The 9,065-nt window shown below is 47.6% G+C and overlaps 1 protein-coding gene across 3 annotated transcripts in view; it reads right to left on the minus strand.

The window, feature by feature from the left end:
- The window catches only part of FYN (FYN proto-oncogene, Src family tyrosine kinase), a 138,382-nt gene extending 129,706 nt beyond the window's left edge, over positions 1–8,676 (minus strand). For all 3 annotated transcript variants that reach the window (XM_084203509.1, XM_084203508.1, XM_084203507.1), the window contains exon 1: positions 8,354–8,676. The gene's annotated coding sequence lies outside the window, so the exon portion shown is untranslated. The remainder of the gene's footprint in view (positions 1–8,353) is intronic.
- Positions 8,677–9,065: the final 389 nt, after the last annotated feature.

The following is a 9,065-nucleotide window of genomic DNA, read 5'->3' on the forward strand; positions in this document are numbered from 1 at the left end:
TGCCTACTAACTCCACTGCACGGGGAGGGGGAGAAAAAAAATCCCCCAGCCCCAAACAATGCAACCTCATGATTTTAAACTAAGATTTGCTGAAAATGTAAGGAAGGCCAGGGACAAAGTTACTTCACCCTTAAAGAAGTCACTGAATCACACTGATGGTCAGTGGTTTAAAAAAAAAATAAAATCTATAAATGCAAGAATTTTTTAACGTTTTACAGGGCCAGCAGCAAATTCCTGTGAATGTCGAGTCATCAAGCAGTGCAAAGCAATGCTCTCCCTGCCCTGCCTGAGGAGGAGGAAAAGGGACACAGTCTTCCCTGCACACTTTTATCTGCAGCCCTATTTGTTCCTTTTTGGCAGCCCCACTTGAGCATTAGGACAAGGAGTTCTGCAGTTTTTAGACACGCCAGTAATGCTGCCCTAAGCAAGAAAGACAGTCAATGCTTGTCTTCTACCTCCCCCCATGCACAAAAGGTCACTTCCGACCTTCAAATATAGGGGATGCTTCTTCCACAAGGTCACCACATTTAGCAGCTCTCTTCTCAGTTAAATTTTTGGGCTCACTACTTTTCCTGCAAAAGAGAAACTCCTGGAGAGGTGTTCAAAAAGAAATTGAAGCCAGTGCTATGTGTGGATTTTTTTGAGAGCACACAGCCTGCTATACTGAGAGTTAAATCTGGCTCTTTGGCTTGTCAGCTCCTGCACACTGATCTTATCCCAGTTGGAGGATGATGGGCTTACAAAGTTTTTCAACAGTGAATACAGCTAGTTTCATTAAACATTTTTTTCTCCTTTTAAAGGTGGTTTGCTTCAGCCTTTCTGAATAAAATAGAAGAGATATTAAAAAATAAAAATAAAATAAAAATCCAATAGCTATTTCTCTTCACAAGTCCAAAGTATGAGGTCTTATGAATATAAAAATCACTGACCACCCAAAGACACCTGGAGAATCTAATATTTGGAAAGAAAGGCCTGCATATTTAGCTAAAGACTGTAAATTAAAATTATGAATAACCTGAGATACTGTGCTATTCAAAAGATTAGTTTTAAACAGTTTTATCCCTTCTTGAAGAGAAAGAAACCAGCAAGACATTTTCAATTAATTTGGAAATGGAAGTGAGAGTATTTCTTGATGAAATCACCAATTTAAATGCTGCACAGAGTAATAACATCCAAAAATTTCATAATCTGTAGGCTATCTCACAGAAGGAAATGTAGGAGTTTTCAGTTACTTCCCAGAGAGGAAGAAAGGCAACAGAACTGGCATTTTTGCTGATCTTTAGACAAAAATGTTGCTGGATATGGGCTCACTCTCTGTAATTCAAAATTCATTGGCATACAAGGACAGCATACAAGAGGACCCGTCCACAGGAACTCCTAAAAGCACGCAAGAGGTCATTAACTTCACCATAATAAAAGCCCTCCACCATTAACCTCACCACCAAGAACAAAAACTGAGCATTTACATCTAGTTTAAGACAAGAAACAGTCTGATTGCCTTCTCAGATAACAGAGGTTTCCGTACCTAGTCTCACAGATGCTCTTTTTTCTTGGAAAAAAACATACCACAGCTGCCTGGTGAGGGGTGCCCATAAAGAAAAAACAGTCCCCAGAACAAATAGCCTCTCTTTTAAGGGTGTGAGGGTTTGTTTTGCTTACACCTGCTCTCCCCCTCTGTCCCTGGGGTGAAAGCAGCTGGCTGGAGGACACAATCATCACCTTCTCCCAAAGAGGGCTATGAGCTGCTCCTCTCTGCTAAGCCCTAAGTAATGACCAGGCATGGGATGAAGCTATGTCCCCAACAATTCCATCACCCATTGTGGTGGCTTCTGGCTTGGAGAACTTCTGAAGTAACCAACAACAATTCTTCTCAATTATTCTGGGCAAGAGCATCAACTTCAGCCTTAAGCCCCAGAGCAACTCTGTGGTTTAAAGGTCAGGTACAAAGATGGAAATAACCCAAAATGCATGTTAAAAAAAAAATTTTAAAAACCCAACCCAACCCAATTATCTGTACATTGTTATCAGCAGGCAAGATAGGAAATACATGATATTCCTAAGTCATGCCAGGAAAACTTTCAGAGCTGTTTTTTTTGAAAGTGGTACAGCTGCAAGTCAAAGATCAACATTACACAAAATGCTCTTTCACACACAGGTCGTTCAAAAACAAGAGAGGTTGAAAGGTCTTTATTAATACAATAAAAAGCCTTCAAATGAATGTTAAAGTTTATTTGTTAAAAATCAGCAAAACAAAAAACCCAACCCCACCCCCTCCCCACCCCCAACAAGTAAATAATTGAAATTGTAAAGAAAAAGGATGCTAGGAATCACCAGGTAGGTCATTAGGGAACTCTCATGGAATGGTAAAGTTTTTTTTTAAAAAAGCACAAACCTGAATGGGCATTTAAGATTAATCTTCGTTTTCACAGACAGTTTAACTTCTCTGTATAGAGAATATAGCAAATTTCGACCTGCCATGATTGAGATTATCTGGCAAAAATATTTTCAACTTGGACTATACCAAAAAGGATTGAGAACTATTTTGGTCAAATCTGTTAACAGAGGAAAACTGGAGCCAAGAGGAAAAGGACAATTTTAAACAGAGAAGATATTTCATGTAAGCCAAGCCAATCATTTGAGGTTTCCTCCTTACTCCTCCCAAAATCACTAAAACAAGAGTTATTTTCACGTTAAAATGGTGCCAAACACTTCATTCTGTTAAAGCAAATGTCCTCAATCATACACACACAAGGGCAGCTTCCTCTGCCTGCTTCAGCCAGCTCTTCCCTTGGTCTGTTCAATGTCCCTCCGCCCTGCTACTCCTCCCCTCCTTCATACACTGTCCTGGTGCCACTACCATCACTTTCAGCTTCAAAACACTTTCCAAATTCACCACTGGAGCAACAACACCTTGGTGAATCAAACAGTACTTTCCAGGCATTTGGTACATTTGGTCTGAAATGCAAGGTCTTAGTTTCAGGTTATAATTGTCCTCACACAGCCAAGGCTTTAGATGTTGATCTGTCTTTTAGAGCTCCCAGAGCTGCTGCAAGGGAGCTTGGAGGATGTGCAGGTGATCTTTCAGAGGCCAGGCCAAGAGCTGTGGAGCAAAGTGAGCTATGTGAGGTGGAGTCTTTTTGTTCAGGGCTGGTTGCTGATAGTGCCTTTGTTTTGGGGAGAGCAGACTAGCTGCTCTCACAGCACAGGATTCGATACTATTAGAGGTGTCTCTGGCTCCTCTGAGGAGCTCTGACTGGGATCCATTGTACTTTAAAGCACTGAACACATCACTCACAGCCGCTTCTCAACATCCCTCCTTTCTGGTTGTAGCCACAGGGAACCTAAAGCAGGATGGAACAAAGAATTTCCCTAGGCCAGACAAGGCCTCCAGTCATTGTTGCCTCCTAAAAAATCCACCAAAATAGAGCAACACAAATAAGCACAGAAGGGTCACCTTCCCCGTTCTCATCCAAACATTCTCACATTGCTGCTGCCTTGTAGCGTTCACCACATTAAACCACATCTCAGTAAGAGGAACATCAATGAACTTGCTCTAAAAATTTAGGTTTCTGCCTTAAGCAAGAAGGACTTATTACTCACAGACACTTAAAAAAATTATAGTGTGGGAGAGGCAACTTTCAGATATGCAAGACCTCTCTGAATCAGGAGAAGCTGGGTAGGAAAAGGTGGGGGAACCTCTCCCCATAGCACCTTGTCACAACCAACATCATCCATTCAAACTGGGATGTCTTTGATACAAAAAAGGAGCTGCATTTTAGGAAGGGTAAGTCTAAAATTAATCTGCTGTCTTCTTCCTTCCTGGCAAAAAGATTTAACCCAGACCATCTAATTCAAATCAGCTGATACTGCCAGGCTATCTTTTTTGATAGCTTTTTCAGATTAAAAACATTCATTCAAATTCATAGTATACAAGAAATAGAGCTGGTCAGGAAAAATCTGACAGTCATTTTCTGCAAGATGATTTAGTTCTATCGACACCTTAAAGCTCTGCAAAACTGCTGCTGATTTTATACTCCAGTAAAAAGTCAAGGTGTCAGAGGTTCTATTTTGCTCCAAACAGGTGGCAGTATTTTGAGTTGAAATCCTTGCTTTCAAAGCAAGTTACCATTTAAAACAGTCAGAAGCAAGATGAGGCATCATGTTTTGACTGACTTGAAATAATATGATTTTTCACCTCCCCCAGTAAAGCAGTGATACCGTTCAATTTTGTTTCCTTTCCAAGTGAACCAAAGTTCCAAAAAAGCTCTACAAAATGTGATTGTTTTCCTGCAGCCGGTGGTAAGGACAGCAACGGGGCACTGCAACTCCTGCAAGGTCAGGCCTGTTTCCAGTTTCAGGGCTGAGGGACACCTCCCACAGACAGGTTTCACTTGACCACTGACAAAGCAGAGGCAGATTGCCTGCCCGAAACCAGCGCCCTGCCCGGGCCGGCAGGTGAGGCTGCCCCGGAGCACAGCGCTAACGGGCTCCCGCTCCCTAAGGAGAGCCACACACGCCTCGCATGCACCGAAACAGCTCCAGCCTTTCATGCTCCACCTGCACCTGTCATTTCCCTGTCTGGAAGTCAGGCACAAAGGGCGAAACCCATGACAGGATGCAAATGCTAGAAATCCCAATTCTTCTACACCTGCATGTTTATCGTCTACTGAAACGCAAAGCTGGCTGGGGTTTTTTTTTGGTACGGTTTTCTTTGTTTGTTTGTTTTTTTGTAATTTTGGGGGGGGATTTTTGTTTGTTTGTTTGGGTGTTTGGTGTGTTTTCTTTTTTTAATATATATAAATTATTCCTACCTCACCAAAAGAAGGTTAGGTTTTTAACCTCTAATAGCTAGCCTTGAGCCACCGTGGTACCAAGTGAGACACCCAGCAGGCGGGCAGATGCAGCCCTGAAGTTTCACCACCTCCTGAAGCGCTTGGCATTGGGTGGCCCTGGCAGCATTTCCCTGGCTGCTGGGAACTCAGCTCTGAGGTGCACAGTGCGTTCAGCACAGCACAGCACAGCAAGCAGCCACAGGAGAGCCACATCTCCAGGGATCGCAGCTCAGGGTGCTCCTCACGGAGGCACGCAAACCCTTTTGTGGGTTTCGCCTCAAGTAAATGGCTGACTTGCACAATACAGACCCGCAGGCCTTTTGTCACCAAAGGAATCCTTAATTGCTAGATTTCAATGAGACTGCTCGGGTGAACTAGATTTGTCGGTTCAAGTCCTGGTTTTGGAGTAATGGGTCAAAGGGACTCCTGAAGACACTTCTGTGGGAGCTGCAGGGGTGGGACAGGGCCAGGAGTTACTGGTTTGCTCCCTCTGAAAGGAAGGTCACTTTGACAATACACACTGCCAGCAGCAGACTTGCCCATAAAGCAAATTACAAAGCACTGTCCATGACACAAACAAACACCATTATTATACATTCAAAGTAGTGCCCAAACTGAATTAAGCAGAACTTTACAGAACAAGTTTGAATCAAATATTAATGTGCACCCCAGAGAGAAGGACGAAGGGAAAGCACATGCCTCCAACTCTTTTTCTCCCTGAAGTAAAAAGCACAGTAACGCAGCAAGACAGAAAAGTGAAGGTGCTGGTTAAATAAAAGTAATTGGGCATAAGATGGCAAACAGCTCTATACTTTCCTTATCACAATTAAACATATGATACCGTAGATATACCATATTACAGTGTGAAATCATGACGAATGTGCTGGGCAGCTTTCACTCAGCCACAATTTTGTTACACTGTAAGTCAGTGCTGATGACACCATGTCCAGGTTAGTGTATTCAGCTAAGCCACAGGGCCCCTGGTCAGAGAGGCCCTCACCATATCAGACTCCACTCATGATTTCAGATGACACCATTTAGCTATTTCACATAAAGGCATTGTGGAGTCTGTTGCAGTCTGTCAAAAATAAAAAGTTCCTCAGCAACGTTTTTCTTACTCATATGAATTAGAAATTTATCACTGGGTCCTAACTTTTAAAGACACTTGTTAAAATGATTAATAACCAACTTCCTTATACCACCTTATTCATTTCTGGCTTACATTGACTGCCATGCCCATATGCCAAAGTCATTTGTCCCTCACTGAAGACATGTATTTACCCAACACCAAAATAATTTCCAGAGAAGGCTGTTCAGAGTTTTACACTTAACTGGTATTTTATGCCACTATGTCTTTCACCAGCAGGCAACACAGAATTTCTGAAACAACATGCCGGAAGCATAAACCACAAAACACCACAGCCAGTGGCCCACCATCAGACAACTTCATACTGAAAATTGTTTCTTTTGCCAAAGACAAGCCACACAGATGAGACAGTAATTTGTTGGAGGTGGAGTGGAAGGATGCTTACAGGCACCCTCTAAGAAGCATCTGAACAGTTCAACAAATCTGCAGCCTACTATTAACAAAATACAAATTTCTAAAATATTAATTAGGCAATCTTTCTCTTTTCCATCAAAATTATAGCTTTATGGGGTAAGAAGGGCTCAAGAAGGAGCCCAATGTCTTTTTTCACGAGAGATACTATTCTTAAAATTGTTCTTATACTGTGAAAAGACACTGACCTACTGACATCCATCAAGTGCTACTAGTTTTCTGAGCACGCACATCAAGGTGCTGAAAACTCCTGAAACACTGGGGCAAAAGTAACAACCTTTCCACTTTAGCGATACTAAAGAAATGTGCAACTATAACAATGAACTGTAGCCCCTCCAGTTTCCCATTGGGTCAAGCAGTGGCTACAATGGATGTAACTGAGAAGTTGGAGATGTTGCCTTCCCTCCCTTCCCACTCTGGTATTTTTCTTCTGCACTCCTTTGTTCACTTAACAGGACTTTGTTTCAAGTGTGTTTTTACTCCTTCACTGCATGACCAACCCACACAGTCAGAAGACAGGCTTATAAAAACCACAGATCTCCAGCAGGGAGCTCAACGGTGGGTGTAATATTGGACACAGCTCTCCATTCATCACGCACATTCTCTGGATTTCAAGTTGACAGTGTCCCTTTAGCTTACTGTTCCTCCTCATGGGAGACCAGGCGAGTCAACCCTAATGAAAACACTTCCTCCACCAGCATATAAACAAACAGATCTTCACCTGCAACTCTTCTCAGCTTCCAGAATGCTTCCAGTTAAAAAGACATCAAGACAAAAAGAAAAAAAAAAAAAAAAAAGAAAAAAAAAGGAAAAAGAAAACAAAAAGGGGTGTGGGAAGGAGATCCTAAAAAGTGTTACAGCTGCAGGGATGGTGGAAGGAAGGATGTGGGAGTTAAGGATACAAGGAGGAAAATGACAAGGTCTCAAAGGCGTTCCCAGTCTTGTGCGTGCATTTCAAAAGCCCGGTCCGCCCTGGTCACTCGTTATTTGGCGTTTTAGGAATCAGAGCATATCAGAGTGATGGATGAGCAACTGCAGAGGGTTGCTTTCCACCCAGCCCAAATCTTCCCCACCAGCACCTACTCAGCCCTGCCCTCCCCGTCACTGCCGGACGGACCGAGGTATCATGGGCTTGTTTCTACAAAGTGACCCCCTTCCCCGGCCAGCCCTCTCCCAGAGCTCACGCACACGCAGAATCCACACAGAGCAGAAATCGGGCGAGATCCCGAGGAAGCAGAGGCCAAACTGAGCATTATTAAGGAGGTCGGGCGACACGTACACGGTGGCTCTGCAGACGCAGCAAAACGCTGGCACCCATGGTGTGGCGTTTGGTATCTCTCCCTAATCTCAAATGTAGCTGAAAAGGAACTGGCACCAGATCAGCGGCCTCGTCTGGGAAGGAACAGAGAGGCTCTAGGGGAGACACAAGAAACAAGCCTCTTTTCACATCCTACCACCCTTGGGCATTTTGTGCGTCCCTTCTTTCTTCCCTGAAAGAGGCCTTTGTCACAGACGCGCAAATCCTATACGATTTATTTCAGAGGGAGAGAAGGTCTTTTTATTTATTTCCTCCCCTCCCCTTTTTCGCAGTTCGGCGACAACAAATACGTCCCTGTGCTGCGCCCCCTCCCCTCTCCCCGGCCGGAGTCCGCGGGGGCGGGGGACACCGACACGGGCGACCCCCGGGCACGCAGGGGCCGCGCACGGGCGGTCACGGGCGCTGCCCCCGGCCCTGCCCGCGCTGCGGCCGCGGCTCCCGACGGGCGCGGGGTCCGCGTGTTCGTGCGTGGGGGAGCCCCGCAGCAGCGCGGCCGCCTCCCCTCGCCGGGAGCCCCCGCACCCCGTCAGCGCTCGGGCGCACAAAGGAAACAGACCCGCCGCAGCAAGCATCCATCCATCCATCCATCCATGCATGCATCCCCCCGCCCCCGCTCCTCCGGGCGGGCTCCGGCCCCTCCGTTACCTGAGGCGGCTCGGCTCGCTTCGGCTCGGCTCGGCTCAGCGCAGCGCGGGGCCGGGGCGGCGCCGCCGCACTCGCATCCTCCTCGCTCCGCTCCTCCGCCGGCTGCCCCCGCCCGCCCGCAGCGAGGGGCGCCGCTCCGGGCGCCGCTGCCTCTCCCGGGGCAGACGCGCTGCGCCGAGCCGCGGCCGGGCGCGGAGGCGGCGACTCCGTGCGGCGGCACAGCCGCAGCTTGGGCAGGGATGAGCTCGCACGGGCTGTCCGCGCTGCCGCTGCCGCTGTCGCCTCGCCTCCGCTCCGCTCCGCCCGGGCGAGCGCGGCTCGGGCGCTCCCTCCCACCGGGGCTCCTGACAGATGGCGCAACCGCAGCGCCGCCGCCGCCGCCGCCGCCCGGCCCCGCTCGCCCGCCCGGAGCCGGCAGCCCCCCCGCCCGCCTCGCCCCTCTGCGGGGGCGGCCCCTGACTGACAGCGGCGGCGGCCAATGGCGAGGCGCGACCGGCGGCAGCCGCCACTCTGATTGGCGGGCGCGGGGGAGGCGGGGCGCGCGGCCGCGGGCGGGCAGCGCCCACCGACGCCCCCGGGCAGCGGCCGCCGCTCCGGGCGCCCGGCGCGGCCGTGACGGAGGCGGACCTGGGCTGGGAAGGGAAGAGAAGGGAAGGGGGCCGGGGGCGAAGAGGAGGGAGAAGGAAGGAGAGGAGGGGTTGTCGCTCCGTCT

The sequence above is a fragment of the Fringilla coelebs genome (assembly GCF_963513975.1).
Source record: "Fringilla coelebs genome assembly, chromosome: 3".
Classification (NCBI taxonomy): Eukaryota; Metazoa; Chordata; class Aves; order Passeriformes; family Fringillidae; genus Fringilla; species Fringilla coelebs.